This window comes from Anser cygnoides, chromosome 2, assembly GCF_040182565.1.
Source record: "Anser cygnoides isolate HZ-2024a breed goose chromosome 2, Taihu_goose_T2T_genome, whole genome shotgun sequence".
NCBI classification, from domain to species: Eukaryota; Metazoa; Chordata; class Aves; order Anseriformes; family Anatidae; genus Anser; species Anser cygnoides.
Window position 1 is genome coordinate 43,132,903 of NC_089874.1, and position 22,886 is coordinate 43,155,788.

The 22,886-nt window shown below is 41.7% G+C and overlaps 1 protein-coding gene and 1 long non-coding RNA gene across 14 annotated transcripts in view; one reads left to right on the forward strand and one right to left on the reverse strand.

The window, feature by feature from the left end:
* The window catches only part of RBMS3 (RNA binding motif single stranded interacting protein 3), a 702,788-nt gene that overhangs the window by 508,937 nt on the left and 170,965 nt on the right, over positions 1-22,886 (forward strand). The gene's annotated exons all lie outside the window — the stretch shown is intronic.
* LOC125184275 (uncharacterized) lies at positions 4,100-15,660 on the reverse strand. The gene is made up of 3 exons (XR_007168019.2): positions 15,278-15,660; positions 9,456-9,532; positions 4,100-7,698 (listed from the first exon to the last, which is right to left on the reverse strand). It is a non-coding gene; the product is annotated as an uncharacterized lncRNA (long non-coding RNA).

Genomic DNA, 22,886 nt, shown 5'->3' on the forward strand with positions numbered 1-22,886 from the left:
AAGAAGGGAGGACAAGGACAAATTTAAAAGGAAGACAAAAATTGTCTGAAAATGGACAGACCTAGGGAAAGAAGTTAAAGACGGGGAGGAAGATAATAAGTAATTTACATAACATAACTGTACTCTTGATACTGTACTCTTGTACTCATATTTTTCAATATCATGTTTCTTCTACTTTCTTCATTATTGTATTTACAACCTGAAACTTCATTCATCTGATTATTTGATATGTGGTAGGTGTTTTGTTCTTCAAAAAAAAGGGCCTTTTTCTTTCTACTGTGATTTTTTGTGCATCCTAAGGGATATGTTTTACATATAAAGAACTGTTAATTGTTTATGAAAATACACTTGAATCCATACATGAAAAATGAGGGACTTTGTCTAAACCTATAAAAGATTTGAACTGATTATATGAGTCTGTGTGAGAAATGAAGCATTGCAAATCACATATTTGTTAAGTCATGGACATGACTACTAACAGCAACCCCAACCAGTGATCAAGTTAGAATGAATATGTGTTTATAAGTCAATTATTTGCTTTTACTTCAAGTGTACTGTGATGGCAAAATCTTTCAGGATGCTGGGAAAATGGATTTATTCTTTTACTAAGTGGACAGGAACATTGTTACATCGATTACACATTTGCAATTTGCTTTTCACTCTTGGAAGGGAAATAGCAGACACCGGTTTCATGTTTCACTCTGCAAAATGTTTTGTTTGGGTCTGTTTCTCTTTCAGAGCCTTACTGGGGAAGAATGAGGTCATGCATTTTGAAAGTACATCACTGTGCGTGGATTTTCTTTATGCATAGCTTCTTTCTGAGTCAGAGGCTTATTCTGGCTTGCGTAGCTGCTTATGCCATGTCATAAACTGTGTCAACTGAGGACATCCCTATGAGTGATGGAAAGCAAAGAGAGGGTAGTAACAAAGGACCGTAGAGGGTTTAGCTTAGTGTATGGGTTAGACTCAATTTTTATTTTGGAAGCCTACAAAAAAAGAAACTGGTGCCTTAACTCGTTGATATTTGCTGTATCAGCTGCTGAAAATCAGTACTTTCCAAGTTACCAATACGCAGGCAGTACATGCCATGCCGTTGACTTCACCCTGGCGGAGAAGGATGAAGGCGTGAAACAGCGCGATCCTCAGGGCTCTCGCTTCAGCCCAGTCGGTCTGATCAGCCCAGTGCTGCATGAGAGTTCTTGTCTAAATGGCAAGGTAGCTGACATATTGTGTCTCAATTTAAGCCCCATTACCATTCATTAGACATGCTCCTAGTTAATTATTTTAAAAAATAAATGTAAATAACAAGTGTTAATTATACCCTCGAGGCCATTGATGTGTGCCATGTTGGCATTTCATGTTAGAAAGGCTGCCTGAAATTAGAATAAAGAACAGTATAATGCAAGGAGGAGGTTTCAGGAAATATTATCGCTAACATAATATTTTATAATAGCAATTTCATCAATTATAAGTCTTAATATTTAAATAATACTCTATTGAGAATTTGTTATGAAAAGCATTTAGGTGATTTGTTGGCTGTTATATTCACCCTTGCATTTGAAAGGCTTTTTTTGATAAAAATAGTTTTCAACCAGCTACAATATCATACGGTGTTTCTGAGGCACTCTCTGTACATGGTCGCTTGTGGATTTGAGTCCTGTCACTTTCAAACATTGACAACTTTCTAGAGAAAGGTTATCCTATTCTGCATTTCCCCAGCGTTGTTCCTTCTTCCTGTCTGCTGTGTGACTTAATTGGATTCCTTAAAAAGTTTTTTTTTTTTTTTATATAGATTCTTAGCTAAAAAAATACACCTTACCTCTCTGCATAGTAAAACAAAGTGGGCTTTGTGTGGCCAGTCAGTTTGGACTCTTATCTTACTATCATTTTCTGGCATGGGAAGCCTGAACCAAAAAAAGAAACCAAAGCAAAGTTTCGTAAGCCATGTGTTTCGCATCTGTTTGTCTGTCTCAAGGCTGCGTACTGTGTGATACGCATTGCATTTCACTCCTTTTGTTTAGAAATACTATCTTCTCTGCTTCAGGCCTGTAGGGATAATCAGATGTATGCTTTAAGATTCTCCTCAAAAACACACTTTTCACTTTTCTGTGAAATTACATTTAGGACCTGTTGTGAAGGAGAGCCAAGGCTTTTCTTGGATGCAAAACTTTGTAACACAAAAGGATAAAACTTGGTACCTAGATCTGACTCCAGATCAAAAGAGAGGTCTGGGTTTTGCTCCAGACTCCTGATGATAACAGGCTGGATCCAAGACCAGAACCTGTTGCTCCTTCCCAGGCCTACTCATCTGTGTTGCCAGTCTGGCTGTCGATTGGCGTTATCCATGGGTGATAATAAGAGCCTTTCCTAACACTGAGAAGGACTCCAGCCAGGCATTCTTCTGCTGTAGGGGTGTCTCCAGCCAGTTTGCACTGTGGTAATATCTTTTAAGAAGCCAAGAGATGGGTATTAAAAAACAACTTCGTCACACAGGGAATCCCTCACAGAACTGGGCAGTTGCAGTGCCTGCACCCAGGAGGCACTGGCATCAGATCTCACTGTGTGTGGAAGCTTCTGCTCCTGCCTGTGAGCAAAGGGCTCAAGAAAGTGGAAATTAATGTCTTTTTCTAGAGGGGACAGTGATGAAAGAGAAGGAGAGAGGAAGAACGAAAGAGGGGAGGAAGCTGAGAAAGAGAAAAAAGCTCTGTGGTGTGGTTGAGCGGGCTGTGCAGAGAGGCCCTCCTGCAGCTTCTCTGTCCTCTCCTGATGGCACAAACAGGCCAATGTATTGCTGCCTTCTCATGATGTCTCTTCCATGCCAGCGGGTTCCAGTACCTACCTGTCTTCCTTCTAGTTCATGCTAACCTGAAAGCTGGGCAGAGTGCAGCTCAGTTCAAAGCCTGCGTTGTGCAGCCGTGTAGCTTACACTCAGTATCCCCCTGGTACTTCCAAGCCCTTGCAGATAAATACGAGGTCTCCTGTCCACCGCAGATCACATTAACAGCAGCTTCTCTTCCTCTAGTGTCTGGCAGGCCATACAACCTGCCGCTACCCTCTGCTGCTTCTTCATCCTTGCTTTTATATTCAGATGAAGGAAAAAAAAAAGAAAAAAAAAAAAAAAAAAGGAGTGGCGAGGCTGTCCTCTGCAACTTGTCATTCTTTGATTCCTGAGGTGAGCATGAGGTCACTCCTCTCCCAGTGGCTGCAGATAATGTATCCCTTATCTCCTGAAGATATCCATGTCGTATCGCAGGCTGTCTTGGTTTGGTTGAGGGGAAAAAAAAAAAAAATTCTCCCCTTCAAATCACATTGTGGCTCTCCCTCACTTACTCTGTGCGATCGGCTGCAGAGATGCTGATCGATAGCTCCGTGAGGTACGTGGAGTACAAGACTGCGGGGCCGAGTCTGGGTGCTGCCCATAGCACTTGGCTGGCCCTGGGTGCGCTGAGAGCGGGCTGGCGTGCCAGAGCATGGCGTCATGCCACAGCTGCTTCAAGAAAGTAAAGATGTGAACTTCTCCTCGTGGGTTTTGTACCAGGGTAATGACATGTTAAATTGTATGCCAAGGGGGATGTGTGCAAGCTAGGTGCAAACCCGTTTTTCTAACCAGCTGGTCAGATTTTGTATAGTCTTGTGATCTTTCCATGAAAAATAATCACGGGTCACCTTGTCTGACTTTTGACGGTGTTATTGTTTGTCCTATATTAAGTAATAATATAAGGAAATTCCAAGTAATTTTATCTTGTGTTTGTAAGGAAGGGAATGTGGAGGCTGCTCTAGAAATTTGAAGCGTTATATAAACTGCTTCAGGCATTTAAATGCATTCCTTTTACTGCCCGGGGCATTCTTTAGCCCTAAAATACCCTAAAATTAATAATTTGAGGAGGGGGGTATTTAGATCTGCCTCCATCGCTACTTCTGCTGTTTGTCTCTGCATTAAGGTTGCGATTGAAGTTACTTAGTTTTTAAATCTATTTTAAAACATGCACAAATGAACTTATGAGAAAATGTTGCCCTAAGCATAATTTTATGACCCATACATTTTGAATATTTAAAACAGTACTAATAAAAATAAAGCAGTGAATATTCTCAGGGGTTTAATTTTGCTGGTGTGTGTTGATCTGATGGTTTGTGAGTTTTACTACATTTCATTAGGGAAATTTTACCAGAGAAATGGAGTTGAATATACAGAATAGTTTATCTTAAATTGGCAGCATGAATCCTCAGTAGAGCTTGTTTACAAGTACTGATTCACTTGAACACTTACTTTATGAAGAAACATTGTGGAAATAATTCTATTGCCTGTAGTACTTAAGCAAGAAAGATAGAAAAAGACTTAACAAAACAATCTTCTTTTGGATGAGAGTCTTTCCGATCCTTACAAATGTTCTGTACATTTATTTATGTTTTGGACATTATTTTCCTATTCATCAGTATAGCTTGAGATCAATAAGCCTGTTCTCAGATATCTCCACTGAATTTTTATTGATGTTAAAGTTTGAAATCAAATAAATTCTGTGAAGTCAACAGCACTGAAATTTTGCTGGATCTCTACCTCAAAAGGGAAAATTCTCCCAAAATTAAAAACCTCAAAGGAAGCGTGCTCTTTGCTGCAAAACTTGCAAGTTTGACTAGACACACCTCTCTGAAACTAAACCCACTTAATACCAGCTTTCTGCCAATAATGCTGTAAGCTACTAATCGGGCTAGTGAAGGGTGTCCACAAATATACTTTCAAAATGCTCAGAGATGAATAATCAATATGATGTTTTTAAGAGAAAATTGCTGAAAACAGTAATCAGAAAAGTGTCTTTTCTTTCAAAAACAATTTGCCTTATCACTGAATTTGTAATATATGCTTTCTTTTTATTTTGTTTTCATTTTATTTGGGACTGGTTTTGGCATTTACTGAATGCTGTCCCTCCCAGTGCACACCCTACAAATCAGCAGAACGTTAGATTACTGTTTACTCTTCCTTGGAGAATAGATGCGTCATATTTCCTTCTTAAGATAGTATAGGAACTCTTTGAAGTGAAACATTTCATTAGAGTTAAGTATTCTGTGGGGTGACAGAGTGATTTCAACCAGTGAGAGGTGAAAAGGGAAAAAGAATGGTTCTTTTTATCCATACATTTTTTTTTTTGATATCTTGGTCTTTTTTTCTTGGTACTTGAAGCCTGACTGCAAACAGGTACTAGAGAAAAATATTACTATGTTCACACAAGACTTCTCTTCTTGCTTCTAAGTCCAAAGAGATTTGGATAGACATTTAAACAACTCCAGACATTTCAGGGCTGACTTAGCTTTAATACTTCTGTCACGTTTCTCTACCTCTTCTATTGTGTTGACTGGTGTTTAAACTGTGTTATTAGAGTGGGTTATGCACTGCACTCCACCAGTCATGTTTTACAAGTTTAATGAAGACCAGGCAGGATAAATTTCTACCATGGCCTATTGAGTTGAATGGAAGCTTCAATTTCTCCCTAAGTCTCAATGTGACAAAGCTTTACAATACGCTGAAAGGGAGCATTGCTTGCTGAGGTTAGCTCTGCTCCTCACAGCGCCCAAGTGAGCTACAAAGCCAAGCCAGTTTGTCGTCTTTTACAGTTTGTCCCTTTTCTTTTATTAGCGTTTAGTCTTATTGCATTTATAATATTATGGGACTAGGAAGGAGAGACATTTCCAGTTTCTTATTTCATAAAGGGATTTGCTAAGTAAGAATAAAGTGGCATTTAGGTAAAAATTTGGGTTAATACAAACAGGGAAAAAAAGCAGCAACCAGAGTCATTTAAAGAAGTATAATTTACAGGAGTATACTCTGGAGTATACTACCAGTTACCAGTCAAAAGAATATTGTGTCTATACCTGTCACTGTATACACGTCTGACTGCAAAATATGATAGGTACTTCTGACATTGCATTTATATATAATGAAAAGTAAATGTACAAAAATAAAATATGAGGATACCAGCATGTGTATCAGATCAGCTTTGAATGTTAGACCTGCACATCCTTTTAGTTCATCTTTCCTGGGGTTTGTTTTTCGTATTTGAAACTTGTGAATAGCGTTAAGCACACATCTCTTTGGTGACCTGAAAAGGAGAGGATGCATTCCCTGTTGTGATCTCATTTTCACTTAAAAAAGGATGGAAACTGCAATTTTGAGTCTTGCAGCAAGGTCTGGACTGTTGTCCACTACAAGGTGAGAAAAGCTGCACTGAACCTGGTGAAATGCAGTAGCTCATCAAGAGTGCCTGTTAGATGCTTAGGGAAGAGAAGTAAGTACTGTGGAAGTAAACTATGATATTTCTCTATAAAGTATAATAATACACCTTTGAGTAGCTAGGAGGGGAACTTTATTTCTATAAAACTAGAAGAGAAACACCCAACACCTCAGTAATCTAAGATCTGTTTTTATCCTTGAATGACTTTAGATTTAAAAATCCTGATGTTATTGCTAGGGAAAAAACAGCTTTCAGTAAAAATTTCAAAACATCTTCAATGGTGCTTGTTTTCTGCTGTCCTTTTGGTGGACGCTTTAACATGGAAAGATTATACACAGGAAACCAGTGAGTAATAAAAAAACAGATAATATGATTGTTGGAAACACTAACACATTCCTAAAAGAGCCAGACCATATTTATGACACAGAAGTCCGTATCTTCACATATGTTCTGGATATGAGGGGAACAGTAAATAAGAAGGAGCCCCTTAATGAATAAAAAGTCTATGTGGAAAAATGTGTCTGTTAGTGAGCCTCTCTTCATAGGGGGTCTTCCTAAAAGTAGAAGGTATACCGAGCATTCTTAGATATTGGTACAGCAGAAGGACTTTTTGCATAAAACAGGCCCTAGGATCTCACCTATTTGATCTACATCAACTCCTAAACATCTGCCTGAGCATGGAATTTAACTTAACATGTGACAAGGAATGGAGTAAGGGGAGAATATATCACTAGCACGCAAAGGAGGGCTGCTACAATACAGTCTACGCCACAGCACTCTTTTTCAAAAAAACATTTGTTTTGAATTTGAGTGTAATTATCTTGAGGACACGTTTGTTTTTCTCAAAGTTTTCATATCGAACTCAAAATTATGATTATTAATGGTAGTGCATCAGGCACTTTCAGATACAGTGCCCTGAAGTCGTTGTGCATGCAATGCTGTTATGAAGTCTAACGTTATCAATATTGTTGTTTGAAACAGTGCTTCTTCATAACCAATAGCTGTGGGAATTAAGTGAAGCGATAATGTTTCATTAGGCTTTGAGCCATGGAAACAGTGACTATCAATATTCTTTGTGGTGTTTTTCCCCTTGCTAACAACAGTAGAAGATGGGTAAATACAGTACATGGGGCTCTATGGGTCTCAGCACTCTTAAAATCATACCTTCCTCAGCTATAACGTTACTCATTTTTCAACTTTGTATTTGCATCTGGAGCACTGTTATAAATAAATTGCTCAGTTAATCTGTCTCTAGTAGGATGACCAGTTTGTGCCCACTTACAAATGGGCAAATTTAAGGTGAGAGCATTTTTTGGAAGTATGTTAGAAGTAATGATGTTGCTTAAGCTCTGAAAGCAAGAAGTCTCTGTGGCTTCTCAAGATGCTGGGGACAACCGGGTGCCATTCTTACTCAGCTGCTGGTTTTGTGAGAGGCTTAGGGATTTATTCTTCTGTAAGGAAGTGCTGCTCTTTTCTGAAAAAAAAAAAAAAAAAAAAAAAAAAAAAAAAAAAAAACGCATTTGCATTATTCCGTCTTTAATCTTGGACAGGAAAATCATTCTATAAAACATTATTACAGGGGAGATGACTAAATAGCACCTCTGGCTTGCTTAATGCTGTAGTGAAGGACTGGAAAAGTATACAACACTGGTGAATGGTTAGTCACCTATTTCTCCCCCCAAAATAGATAAAGATGACCATAATACTTGTGACAAAAGGAATATGGGCAAAAGAATAAAGACTAATTTTTATATGGCTGGTTGTATTTCTTATTTTTCTGACTTTTTGGTCTGCTCTTGTTATAACTGGTTAAAACAAGAGACTGTTTAAAGTAAGAACTGCTCTTTTTTTTGTTTTCATCAGCTAAAATAATATTGCTTCATTATGTTATATCCTTTTTATGTGAAGTAGGGCTGCATTGCCTGTTTCAGACAATATTAGAAATGTTCTGAGCCCTCATTAATTCTTTTGGAACCCAACCAGCCACAGACATGCTAGAAATTTGGCTAGTGAACATTCAAATTACAGCTCCGATTTTGTACTTCGGTATATTTTCTTGGGCAACAGCAGGGCCTTCACTTCCTTTTCTGAGCAATTTTTTTTTTCTTTTTCTTTTCTGTCTGCTCTCCCATCAGGGATTTGGAAGAGGCAGCTGTAAGCACCAGTAGTAACACAATGTAGTCAGGAACACAGTTGTGGTGGTGGTCAATAATGTCATCTGTCTTGAAAAGACTTTTGGAGAGAGGGAGCTACTAGATCAAAACACATCAGAGCTGAGGGATGGGTCGGACTGTCACAGACAGACCTCAGCTGTGGTGGCCCATATTTTTGAGGAGGGAATTAGATAAATATTAGTTTAATAGGCAACACAAATGTAACTCATATATCTTCATTACCTTGTTTCTGATGTGTGCCTGTCGTACTTTCCAAGCACTAAGTGCCGTAACCAGAATTGGCGTGAGGAGGTGGAGTGGTATGTGCTTGTATTGGAAGACATGAATAAGAGTAAACAATGTCTAAGGCAAGTGGTAGACCTTAATGATCAGTAGGAGACAGAGGAGGAAACAGCGCATACTCTGTTTGTTTCTTGAAAGCAATCAAGTAGAATAGTTTAACTTGTAATGAAATTGATTTACTTGAATGTCATCCTCCATCTGAGAATCAGGAGTATTTGACTGTGTCAAAAAAGGGAGTGTAAGTTTAGTGAACAACAGCTGCAGGATTGTGAATCAAATGAGACAGATCTATTCTAAAATATTCAGAGGTTTATGTAAACATTTTATGTATTCTACATGTACAGCGTATTTATGGCCTAAAGCACCCAGCAGGATGGATTTTTTTTTTTTTCCTGAAGTCAAAATGGAGCACCAGGTCAATTTAGAGAACAAAAACATTGCACACTGCAGCAAATACGGTGATGTTCTCTGTGATGTTATTTCTTAAATGCATCGTTCAAGCTAGTATGTATGAATCATTTATATTTTTGTGTTTAGATGAACACTCTAAATTCTAATTTTACTAGTCCATCTTTTTTTGCACTTCCAATTATTGCAGCCGTTGTGATCAAAAAAAAGGCTTTTTTTTTTCTGTTTTGTAATGAGTTTACAGGTTTGTAGAATATGTTTGTATGCATGAGCATAGCCTTCCTGTGATCCTAACCCCGTTTCTCTCAATTAAAACACAAAGTATGGCCAAGTTAGTTTTAAACATGTCAGAGAAAAGAAGAGGGACCTGAGAGAGGCTTTGTTGGAGCACTCAGCAGTCCAGGGGTATCCAATGAAATTGTTCCTGTTGATCACCACGTTGCTCTGAAATTTAATAGAAATTCCTTGTCGTTATAACTAGCTGGCCTCCTGAATGCTCAGCATTAAATGGGAAAGCTTAAGTGCCACCATTCCACATGCACAGTTTGGTTCCTCACCCACTGCCTTTTATTAGTGTTCGTTGAGTTCTGCGTTTTTAATAGTGCCTTTCTTGCAGGGAGGGTATTGAGGTCTGTTAGCCTGCAGGAGAGGCTCCCTTTCCATTTTCCACTTTCCCCTTTCCCGTTCCTCACTAGCACACACAATAGAGGAACCTCTCCAAGACGTTCTTGCTGTCATGTAGCACCTCAGCTTTCAGAAGTGAACAGAGGTGGTGGGAGCCTGGAGTTGTTCCATATGTGATGGAGATGGGAGGAGGCAGAGCCAGGGCTCAGCAGCAGCGGCTGTGCTTTCCCCACTGAACGGGTACAACTTGTGATGCTGGAGCAAGGACTCTGTCCTACCCGTTGTTTTAAACCCCAGCCTCACAAAATCACCCCCACTTCACTGCATGGGGAGGTGGTTTTTTGATTGATTCTTTTTTCTTTCTTTCTTTCTTTTCTTTCCTTTTCCTTCTTTAGCTTTTTACAGCTGCCCTAAAAAGAAGCTGACTGCAATGGCGACCTTCCTGATGAAGTCACCTCTTCATTAGGGAATGGGCTGAGGCCATCCATCATTTCATGGGAATAACTGAAATGGTGTCTGGCAGCAACAGCTCTGGCTCTCTGGAGCTGGACTGAAACTACAGCCCCAGGGAAAAATGTACTTTCATCCTTTCTGCCCAAGAGCTCCCCCAGCCCCCTATTTCCACATAGCTCCATCAGGCAGCTGATTCGCACAGTGCAGGGAGTGGATGTTTTATGTGTGGATCAACAGCAACTCTCCCAGGGCTCTTAAGCATTTAACTTTTTTTTTTTTCTTTGGGAAGAAAGAAAAAAGGCTCCAGATGTTTTGAATTTACTTTTCTGGAATTGGCACATTGCAAACAGCTTCTGTGCCTCCCTGGGAAACAGGTAACCACCCAGGCAGTCCTGCTCCTTGTCTGAAGGTCAGCCCTTGATAACTGGGTTACGGCGGGGAGTTTAATAAAAGGAGCATTGCCCACCTCTTCCCCTTAGTGCATCTGCCTTTCCCAAACAGAATTTTCTAGGGAGATTTCCAAGGCTTTTGATTTGGGCAGTCTTTGGGACCTTTGCTAAACTCAACTCCACTTTCTCTGCCAACTGTCTTAGGGATCCCTGGGGCAACTCCGCGCTCTGGAGCCATGTCCACAGAGCGCAGATGTTGTCCAGCGTGGCTGGAGTCGCTGCTCATGCATACTACGCTGTGTCGCAATGCACAGTAAATCCAAAGCACTGAGCCATGAACGTGTCATCCAGATGATTTGTGCAAAACAATAAATCCGGCATTTATTGTGCTGGGATTTACATGTGGACATGTCAACTATTTTAAAGAACGTATAGGGTCTGATGTTCCTAAATTGAATTTACCAAGTACATACAATGGTTATGGACATAGATCTCTCTCCAGAAAAAATCCTGGAAAAAATTGCTGGAGTCCACACAGGAGGATAAGTTTATGAAGTGTGGGTAGAAAAAGTAGTGTTGGTGTCATACACTGGGTCTCTGATTTTTTGCTTTTCATTTTCTTTAGGTTTAACTTGTATTAGTTTTTTTTTTTTTTTTTTGCATCAACAACTTGATAGATAATTTTCTTTTAAGAATAAATACTTGCTCCAGTCCCAAATATTTTCTTCAAGTACGACTACCACTTCACAGGGAGCATGTACATTTGGAGGTAGACTGTTTTTTTCTGTGAAAGAAGTGACTTGCTGTAGTACATTTTTATAGATTATCTTTAATTGTTTTCAGTTGCAGATAGCACATTTTCCACAGCCTAACATATTTGATGATATTTGAGGAAACATTTGAGGTGTTTTCCTCAAAAATAATAGCTAATAAAAATGACAAAAGAAAAATCCCCTGCCATTAGAGTTTGTTATGTAGCCTTCACAAAGGAAAGCTGTGTTATAGCTTTTTCTGAATTCCTGTGAAATTAAAGCTATTTTATTGGACATGGCAATTACTCTAATTATAGCACTGGGGGTTTGGACGGAAGCTGGTCTGCAGGGCTCAGGCTCACACCCAGCACTGTCTATATGTGCTAACTCCAACTCCAGCTTAGGACACTCATGGCCAGAGTCAAACCCTGGATCTCTAGAATGACCTTCATGATGATAAATGCTCTTTTTGTACCTGGTGCTCTGCGATCTGTGCCCCTTTCTGTGCTTGGGGCTGGGCAGCCATCCTTTGCTTCTCGTGCAGCTTGCTGGGCTGGTGAGGCAGCAAGGGGAGCTGCTGCTACAGGAATGAGAGTCCCAGCACAGAATAGCAGCGGTGCTGCTGGCATTGCATGCAAAAGCCTCAGTCTTGCTGTGGTAGAGGCAGAAAGGAAACAAACTCTTCAATTTTTTGACTGGCTTTGACATTGCATGGACCCTGTCTGTGTCCATCTCTCATCCCTACCTGCTCAGGCGTGGAAATAGGAAGTGAGGGTGGCAGTACTGGTAAACCAGGAGTCCAAAAAGTGCAAAACAGATAGCATAAAGTCATGAGGAATGTATATGACCAGTCTTCAAGATGAAATTTAAAGCTAACTTCACTTTTCCTTTCATTTTTTTGACTGGGGAAAAAAAAAAAAAAAAGACAGGTCTAAAAGCCGTGTTTTTCCTTGGGCTCAAACCTAGAAAGGGGATGTCTTTTCTATTACTTTTTCCTGGTGATAAAGTATGCATGTTCACTCTGAGTGTATGCATTTCTGAGCCACGCATCAGAATCGTCCTTCTGGAATAGAGAGCAGATGTGACTGCACAGCTGCTTGGTCACCTCGTGAATTCTCACCTGGCCCTGCCACGCCGAGCCTTTCTTTGGGGTGCAGGCAGGGCATAAAAGAGCACTTGTCCCTACAGCAAATTCAGACTGAGCAACGCCAGCAGCAGGAAATGAGGTTTGTAGTCAGGCAGAGGGACAGGATGGGCTTGAAATCTCTGGGATGCGTTACGTTGGTGTTCAGGAGTAGAGCAACAGCCATACTCTGACAGAAATGATGTACTCGTGAGCTTCCCCATCTTATCTTTCCTTTGTATCTCACAAAAAGTTTCTTTTCCTATGTTACGGGCCTTTTGAAGGGTGTATTCCTGCTGTTAGCGCTGCTGGTTTCCTGAGGTAGCAGCAAGTGTGTTAGTGAGGGCTCTGCCTTCTGCTTCAGCCAGTCCAGTGTTCACGTGGCCGGACAGTAGCACTGAGCTGCGGCTGTGCTCAGGACATGGTGGCATGGGCACCAGGCTGCCAGGTTGTTGTCACAGCAAGATTATGAGCGTGTGCAACCGTGGCAAGTGGCATCAATTCTGCAGCTTCTGGCAAGGGATGTCAGGGACAGAAAATTGCACGAAAACTGTAGTATGATTGAAGTTGCCAGGAACATTTAAATTACAGAATTGCTGTACTCCCAGGCTGTAAAATTAAATGTTACTGCTCACTGGAGTAATTGAGTTGAAATGGTTTGCAAGAAGGCGCTCAAGTAATTGTCATTTGGAGGAAGTATTGTCGGCGTTCAAGTTTCCATATTCGCTTTCTGGATGGGGAAGCCAGCACGGCGCTTCTGCGCCATCCATCAGGAGCGAGACACGAGCCAGTCTGGGAGTGCCGAGCCCAGCCTCACCCAACGTGCCACAGTCGGTGGGGAGGGGGACGCAAGGATGAGCAATTTCACGGGCGGGAGCCCTGCGTGCAAACAAAGTTGAGCATTTTGCAACCTTGATGCGGATCAGTGGGGATGCAAATACAGGGGGTAACTCTGGCAACCCGAATATTGCTGTAGCCCAGCCACCCGTGGGGCAGGCATACAAGAGAGCGGAGCCAAGAAAGGATGCTGCATGCACGGTTAGCTGCAGTGGCATTGTTAGCACATCATTCCCTGAGCACCAGAACTAACAAAGCTCAGTTTTCTGCAGATTTATGTTGGGGAGTTGATTGATGGGGGTGTTTCAGGAGCTCACAAGATCTGAGTGAAACTTTTTTGTGACGGAGGCATTTATAAGCTACCTCTCCTACATGGAAACTCTGCTGTCGAGCAAAGTGTAAACACACACCACTTTTTTATTTTTATTTATTTTTTTTTTCTTACAGCTGGGAGAACTTGTTTGGTCTCTCTTCTCCCTTTTCTTTACGCAGAAGACATGCAGAGCTTTTGTTGATCTTTGAAAACCTTAGCTTTCTGTCAGGTTTGGCAGTAAGATGCCATTATCTTCAGAAATTATAAACCAGATGCATACAGCCAGCCAGCGTGTTTGCCTCATTTCCCTAAGGACTAGGCTGAAACAGCCATTATTTACTGATAGGAGATGGGTATCGAGCCTACTTTTGTTTTTCTAGTCATCTTCCAGCCATGGCAGGGGACAAGAAGATGGCTGAGAGCGAGTGAGCGCGTGTGCGCACACCCATGCGTACGCTGATTTCAGTGAGGAATAGCTCCAGCCCCACGGCACTGTTCCCCCCTCCTCTCAACTCCAAGTGAAAGGAAATGCTCACACTGAGCTGAAGATTGTCTTCTGCTAGCAAAACTTCTGGGAAATTAGCAGCTGCGGTTCCTAAGCGCTTAGCCGAATAGGAGCAATTGCTCCATGCAGTTGAGAAATGAAGCAATAATTAGGTGAAAAAGGAACAACGTAGGGCATGGTTAATTGCTCAGCTAATCATGATGTAGTGCAGTGCGTGAACAGAGGGAGCCCTTGAAGGGCCGTGAGACTGAAAGCCAGGGAGAGAAGCAGCGCAGTCACCTTGGGGAAGATACCACGTTTCCACTGTATTACATTAGCTAAGCAGAAGCATTTTGAGAGCGGTATTTTTCTTCCTATTTCATATCTGCCCAAAGTGTTTATCTGTCTTTATCTCTGTGTATTGATTTCTCTGTGCTCCAAGCCCTAAGTAACAGCGGATCTGCCCTTCCAACTTGTGCTGAAGCATTGTATCAGGAGCTGTCTAAAATCAGGCTTGAGAATGAGGCATATTAGTTTAAACAGTTTTCTCCCATCACTGACAGCCTGATGAGATTGAAATGTTCTTGCTAGCCAAAGAAGAGCAAAAGGCACAAATTCTACCTCCAAATTGTTTGCAGAGATTTTTTTCTGGTATGTTTTATTCCTCTTAACTAGATGGCTCTGCTCTCTCGGGTAAGCGGCAGTCACTGATGAAGAAGAAAAGCTTTTTCTTTTTTGGTAAAGAAAAGTGCCTTGAAAGAGTACGGATTAGGTTCAAATGCTTGCTGCTTTATGCTGCTCCAGTGATGTAAAGCAGCTGCTAACCCACTTTAACCATTTGACTGAACTGGATTTACAGTGCTTTGCGCTGCTGTGATGATGCAAGGCAGCTGGAGAAGACCAGCGAATCCATTCCTTTAAATGAAATAAAATACTTTGATAATTAAAAGTACAATGCTACTTTTATCTCTGCTTGACATTTGTTTTTTTTCTTCAACTCCCTGTTTATAAAGACCAGATTGTGCCAATGATTGCCATAATCTGAAATTAAAGGGAATGTTTATGCAGAAGGGTGCTCCTCAAACTGAGGAAGGGCAACAGAATTCAACCCTGCAAGACACATGAAGAATAGCAGCCTGAAAGTGACAAACCTGTTTGAATTAGGATGAAAAACTCATTAACTCTTGCCACAGGCCAAGTACAGCCCTACTCACAGGTTTTCTGTTCACGCTGTCTCGTGGCCAGCTCCCTCTTGCTATCATTGCAGTTCATTTCTTCCAGAGCAACTCTATCAGTCAGCAGCGCTGCAACCAGGGGCCTAATCCTGCCAGATTAGCTCCATCTCCTCCTGTGCAGTTACAGAGCATCACAGTGGCTTTTGTCTGGAGCCATCGTGCAGGATCCGTCCCTGCAGGACGGCAGGGCCTCGCTGGGCTGGAATTTGGCTTTCTAAGTCAGCACACACATATAACTGTTACACTCTTCTGTGGGAAAGTTCATCTCTTTTTTTGAGTCTTTTTTTTTTTTTTTTTCCTTGCAGCTTCTTGGCAGGACAAGTGTGCTGTGTTCTCTTTTTCCTTTTCCTGTTTCTTTTTTTTTTCTTTTCTCTTTTTATTTTTCTTCTTTTTTTCTCTTCTCTCTTTCTTTTCTCCTTTTTCTTTTTTCTTCGCAGTTGAGGAAGAAGTAAATAAACGTCTGACCCTTTACTTAAGCAACCTGCTTAGCTACTGTAAAAAAAAAAAAGCAGTAAAGAAGTTAGGGCAGACCAATGTAATATTTAATATAGTTATGGATGAGTGAAAAAAAAGCTTTTTTTTAAATTTTTCTGAAAAATAAAATCCGGTTTATGGGTGAGGAATAGCACTGGTGGGATGCCCAGCGAGCACATACCAGATAAGACAGGCCAAAGCAAGCCGTCTTTATACAGAAAATCCTGAAAAATGCTAAAAAGGGAAGCAGTTGTGTCGTGTAGTTGCACCAAGGGTTTTGTTTGTTTTGTGTTCCGGCTTGCATATTTTCGCGTGATTTGCCCAAAACACGGGCTGCAACATGCCTCCATCAGCTGCCCTCTGCGCTGGCGTCGCCGTGCGAGAGGGGCGGCCAGCCCCTGCGACGTGCGCAGATTGATCCCTCCATTTAGAGAGCATAATGCCTTCTGAAGGAAAGAGCAGATCAAAGACTTTGATGATTGACAGCGATTTATGCCGCTTTTGTTTTTAATTCCTTGACTTCTGACACTCTAAGATGGGACTTTATAAAGGAAAGATGCCGTATCCTAGGGTTACGCCTCCTTTCATAACACAGAAAGCCGAAGGAGCTGTGGAGACTGATAGCCAGATTTCAGATATATTAGTTTTTATTTAAATCTGAGGTTCAGAGGTTTGTGGGCATGCTGTTTCTGTTATTAAATCATTATGCACCTACCTGGGGGGAAAAAACGCCAACAATCTTACCAGGAGTGCCTCTATAAACGTTTCTTACTCTCCATAGTGTAAGGCTGGTATATTAAAAATTCCTCGAATAGCTGGCCTTGACAGGTGTTTTATTTGAGCAAACAAAACAATAAATAGTAATATAATCCCTGTGGAGCTGGCATTAGGCTTTGTGGGAAATGCATAATTTCCTTTACTAAATGTAGGAAGCGGTGCAAATTTAATTTCTTCATTTTTGCCTTTAATCCCAAACCATTCTCAATGCTCTTTGCTCCCAGGGGCTGAGGTCTGCAGCCTGTTGCACGGAGGGTTTTCCCATGGGCTGGTGGATGCAGGAACTTGACATTTTTCTTTTCTCCATCAGTGCAGATGCTCTTGGTGGCATCTGTGGGCTGGGGCGTGGCGTGGAGGTGAGCAGCCCGAGAGCCCTTTTGCCTTGGCAGTGGGTGTTGTGCCGTGGTGCCCACGGGCAAACTGGAACCAATCTCTTTTCTGAATGGTGCCAGAGATGCTGCAAGGCTGAGGCCGTGGGCAGCTCTGCTGTCAGTCCCTAATGTACAGTATACGATGATCGTTGTGCTTTTGGCTCTTTGCTTCTGGAAGGCCTCATAACTTAGGGGCTGGCTTGTTTGTTTGTTAGTTTTAATGTAGACCATATGTAGGCTGCACTTTTAGTGGCTGTATTTGACGTGATCTGGAAGAATGATGTCAACTTAAAAGACACACTTTGCTGAAAGCTTTTAGCCATTCCTCCATGTGGCAGAAGCCATGGCTTTGTCTTGGGGTCTCCAAAGAGGGGCGTGGTAGATTTCCAAAATCACTGCCATGGCAGGTGAGATGGGCTGCCGGGACACAGTGTCGCAATGCACCTACGGCCTTGGAAATTCCTAACCCAGCCTTCAATTTTAATAGCAAACAAACAGTCCTAAAGAAATTTTGAAGTACAAATTAGTTTGGGATTTATTTTGGGCTCGGTTAGTTTTGTAGGTACTACATGAAGCAGCGATGACTCCCTTTTCAGTTTCCTTTATAGATGAGTAAACTCCACTGTTATATTAGTAAAAGCTGCTGTTGCTCTTGCACTGAAATGACAGAACTAATCCTAAAGCGATGTGGTCTCCAGGTTAGATGGACCAGCAGCCTCACCCAGGATGGCAAATGCTGCCTTTTTATGCTTGGCTATAAAGCCTGAGGTCCTATCCATTAAGAAATGATGGCTGAACGGTGGAAGCCATTAGAAAGCCCCATCACTATATTTTATTATTGTCATAAAGTTCATGAATTAAGATCCACATTTTGAAGCGTCATTTACTGTTAACTCCCCTATTAACTATTTATGTATCTTCGGAAAGTGAGGGGTCTTGTAGCGCTGTTCTCATGAGGTTTGAGCTACACTTAAATTCTAGCTTGTGAATTCTGTCCTGCTTCCTAGGAACAGAAATTTTTCCTAGCTTTGAACGTGTTTGCATGATCAGATTTCAACTAAGTTTAGTCCTCTTTGTGTTGACAAACTAAAGAATTTGATTAAAACCATGTGAAAATAGGAGTCCAGTAGCCCAAATATAGCTGGAAGTCTGACACTGTTAAAAAATGAAAAGACTAATGTTTCTTTTTAATGGAGTGGGCAGGAACATAGAAGACAGGAAAAAAAATGCAGAGGGCTAAGTTTTCAAAAGTATTTCAAAAGAACATTTGGTACATGCTTTCCTCACGTTGGTTAGAAATGCTCCTTGCTTTCAGTTAGTCTTTAGGAGCTTATGAGATTAGTGATGTTCACTGTTTCATTGTTTCTATAGCCTTTATCCTGTGATTTACAAACAAATATTGTGCTTTAGCTTGTATAGAATTTGTCCCATTCAGCCTAATTTGGTGCTAAACCTGCTCAGCCCAGTTAATATTTACTCTGTGTTTGGTTTTCATTGTCAGTTCAACCTTGGGTAATTGACAAACAGCTTCAGTGAAGTTGGACCAAAGCTTAGCTGCTTTGTTTCAGAAATGTAAGAAGTCTTTCATTTTCAGATTTAGTTATGCATACAGTATTTAGAGAGAAAGATTATGAAAGGTATTCTTTGCTGCTTAGTTTTGGTCATCTTGGTGGTAGAGGTTTTCAAATAGCTCGTGTAAGTTATCCCAGCAACATGGTCAGTGGAGTAAGACATAAGTGATTTCTGTACTTGAAACAACTGGCAGTGAAATCCGTGTAAGTATTCACATTTTCAATTCTTTCCAAACTCTGCTGGTTCTTTTGCTTTAAATTTAAAGGTTCTGCTCACTGTCTGGTTTACAAGTGGCATGGAATTTCAACAAGGGGGAATGCACCTGGGAGAGTGTAACGTCTGACACAGGCACAGACTGGGAAACGAGTGGCTGGAGAGCAGCTCAGCAGAAAGGGATCTGGGGGTGCTGGTCAACAGCAGGCTCAACGTGAACCCGCAGGGTGCCCTGGCAGCCAGGAGGGCAAACTGCGTTTTGGGGTGCATGAAACGCAGCACAAGCAGCTGATCAGGAGAGGTGATTCTCCCACTGTATTCAGCATTGCTGTGGCCTCACCTTGTATATTGTATGCGGTTCTGGGCTCCACAATATAAAAAGGATGTCAGCGTGCTTGAATACATGCTGAGGAGGGCAACAAAGCTAGTAAAAGGGGTGGCAGGCATGTCCTGTGAGGAGAGGCTGAGGGCACTTGGGTTGTCCAGTTTGGAGAAGAGGAGGCCAAGAGGCGACCTCGTGGCTCTCCGCAGCTTCCTGAGGAGAGGAAGCAGAGAGTGGGACGCTGGTGTCTGCTCCCTGGTCGCCAAGGATAGGCCATGAGGCCTGTCTCAAAGCTGCACCAGGGAAGGTTCAGACTGGACTTGAGGAAAAATTACTTTACTATGAGGGTGGTCAAACGCTTTAACAGGCTACCTAGTGAGGTGGTTGATGCCTCATGCCTGTCAGTGTTCAAGGAGCGGCTGGATAATGCCCTTAATAACACATTTATTACTGGTTGGCCCTGAAGTTGTCAGGCAGTTGGACTTGATGATGTTTGTAGGTCTCTTTCAACTCAACCGTTCTAATTTTAGAAATACGGGTTCTGGTGTTGCACGTACTTTTCATGTCTGCACATCACAGGTTGCTCATGAAAATGAACTGTTTTTTTTTGCCCCACTATGGGCCTTGCACCTGTCTCTTTAACATCATCTGGCAAGAAAAGGCCAGATGCACAAAACCACATGGGATTGCAGGAAATACTACTGAAACCTGCACAAGGATGAGGCCTGAAGAGATGGTACCACTTTTCAGCTGCTGCAAGTGGCTTCTAGGATCAACCTAGAACTTACTAAGTGAAAGCAAACATAACCCAAACTCTCAGCCAGAAATTCTTGAGCTCACTTCAGATAGCAAAGTTAAATTTAGGCCATCCCTTAAAAATGACTTCTTTCACCCATTTCTGTCTCAAAAAGCTTACTCATAGTCAGTGCAAAGAAAAAGCTTTCAAAATCAGGCACAGTTCTCAGGCAGGGTTCTGCAGTCCGCTCAGTCCTCTTTGCCTGTTCACATGAACTTTTGCACCTGGTGCAGGTGCTAAAGCCAAGCAGGTTTGGATTAAGAGAATTGTGATCTGTCACGACAGTAGCTTAAGTTAAAATGGCTCCTATATGTCTCTTGCATATATTGGACCACAGCTGTATGTGATGAGGAGCCAAATCCTAGCTCTCCTTTCTTTCTGCCGCTGTGTCCCAGTGCAAGCACAGGAGGTGAATGGGCTGTCATCTCCTGCGTGGCCAGGTGTGCCTGCCCTCCTACACCAATATTCAGTTTAGCCAGATATCCCAAAATACCATGAAGAACTATGCATATCTCTGTTGTGAGCCTTAAATTTTAGGAAACACTTTTCTTTCCAGTGTGCTGTCTGGACGCCTGGAAATACTCAGATTTTCTTTTTTTCTTTTTGGAAGCCACAGTCCCCATTAACGGCCAAAGCATAATTAATGAATAAAGTGAATAATTCAAACTGTTCTTAAAGTCAGTTTGAAAAATAGAAACTATTTTATGCTTGAAGGCCCTGTGTTTAAAATCAAAGAAGTCTCATCTTACCGTTTTCTTGAAGAGCCAGGCTGAGCTATACAAAGTCATGTGCATGCTGCACATCAGAACCTCCATCACATGCACACGCAGACGTCTGTGCACATACCTATGTGTTTGTGTGCCCGTCAGCCATTAGCAATTAGCGTTAAGTGCAGCCATGTACCTTCAGCTCCAAATGCCCTGTATTATTCAACTGCAGTTATACAAGGATATTTATAGTGTAATGATTTGTGGTGCAAAACCGAGAATTATAACTGGTATTTTTAAATGAATCCTAAGAAAATCTCTGCAAGCTAAATCTTTTCTCCAGAAGGGTCCTTTTTTTCTTTTTTTCTTCTTTTTTTTTCTGTAAAAATACTGAACCATTCTCTGAGTACGATTACCATACGTGAAGATGTACATGATCACACAGCAGAAGTGTGTACTTATGTGTACTGCTTACACATAAGCCTGGCTGTGTTATTTTCCAAGAGAACAAAAGCCTGGCTTAAATAAATACAGACTGTTTTTAAGATTGTACTAGAAAACTATCATCCTGTTTTGAAGTGTTCACAAAATACAAGATAGCAAAAGTTCAAGCACTTTAAATTATAGGAGGAGGAAAGCCCTGAAATGATATGATAGAAGGAGTAAGATAGTTTCAAGAAGGAAACCCAAAACACTTAAAGGAAGAAATGCTGTTGAAAATGTTTCTTTTTTTCTGGGGACTTTTTTTTTCTAAATAGATGGCAAAATCTTCTAACAACATTACATGCTGAAAAACTTGGAGGGCTCCCTTCTTCTTCTTCTTGTCTCCATGCAAGTGATGGTGATTTCCAAACCTCAGCCAACTGGCCGGCTGAAACTGGTGCAGCCCTTTCCGTACTGGGCTGTTTTATCTAGGAAAAAGTTGGAATTTGCAGCTGCTATGTTGCTTGCAGTGCTTGACAAGAAGGTGGACGCCTCCTTCTGCCTTGCTGCTGTTGACCATACACCAGTGGTAGATGCTCCCAGGCCTGTGTCTGGCCAGGAGGTGGCTGAGGAACAGCGGGGTTTGTGTGCCCATGTTGGTCAGCCAGCAGCTCTTCCTGATCTTCTCACTGTGAACGAGTTGGGCATTATCAACTGAAAATATGAAGTCAGAAACAGGGTCACGTGTCAAAAGATTTGGGTTTCAAGAGCAATCATTCTGTTTTGTCAAGATCCATAGGGCTTCAGCAGAACTCACTGAAAGCTATGCTTTTGGTTTGCAGTTAAAACCGCCTCAGTTTGTGCGCTATCAAAGCATCTTTTGCTTTAACCACATGCCTTGTTTTTGTCATACTCCAGACTTCCCTCATAATGTTGCTTTCTTGCAGTTTATTTGATGTAGTTGGGAACACCCACCCAGAACCCCACCCCTTTTTCCATAATTAATTCTGTAACCTTGAATGTCAGTATCTCCCACTGAATCTTTCAAATTCGTTTCTGAAAGCCATAATCATCTTCACCAGTTTGGCACTGCACTCTCATACATTGATTTTAGAAATCCTCCTAAAAACTTTCAGAGCAGGAAAAAGGAACAATTTCCCCCCCTTGGGGAGACAATCCACTCATTGCTTCAGGGAATAGTTTGGAATAAACAGATACAGTTGGCACATAGACTTCACAAGCTAAATAATAGTCCCAGGACTGTTTCTTTCAGGTTTGTCCAGCATCAAGCTTACGATGAATCTTGTGAAACCTCTAGAGGAGTCAGTATTCCCATAGTACTTACTCATACTTAATTTTTGGTCAGTTACTGGATTTTTTTCCTCTGTTTTTCAAATACCAAAGGAAGCATAGTAGGTGGCCCAGTGGAAATTTACTTCAAAACAAATCCTTCAGATGGAGAAACCAGGCTGAGACACTCAGTTGCAGATAAAACTTGGGCTTCGTTGCCCTGGGCTCGGTGAGACCTGTAGGTACCACAGGCACAGTTGTGACCCTCCTGGCAGGAGGAGACAGATCATGCTGCTGCCAGATCAAAGAGAAGGGTCGTTTTTATGTGCTCTTTGCAATCGCTGAGTATGCGAAGTAGCTGCCTCCTAGCTGAGCAAGGTTGGGGACTGGAAATCCTGATGCAGGTGGAGAAAGAGGCAGTTTTGCTGAAGATTGGAAAGTTGCTGTCTTCTGACCGCCAGGACCAGCTCCCACACCTGCCGGAGAATGTGTAGGAAGCATCTAAGGGGCATCCACAGTTTTGCTGGGACCTCAGGCTGTTTGCCGTGGTGACGCTTTGCAGATGCAAAATCCAGCCCCTCACTGAGCAGGGCAGGAGCACGTTTGCAGCACACAGAGTGGCAAAATACAGCCAGAATCATCT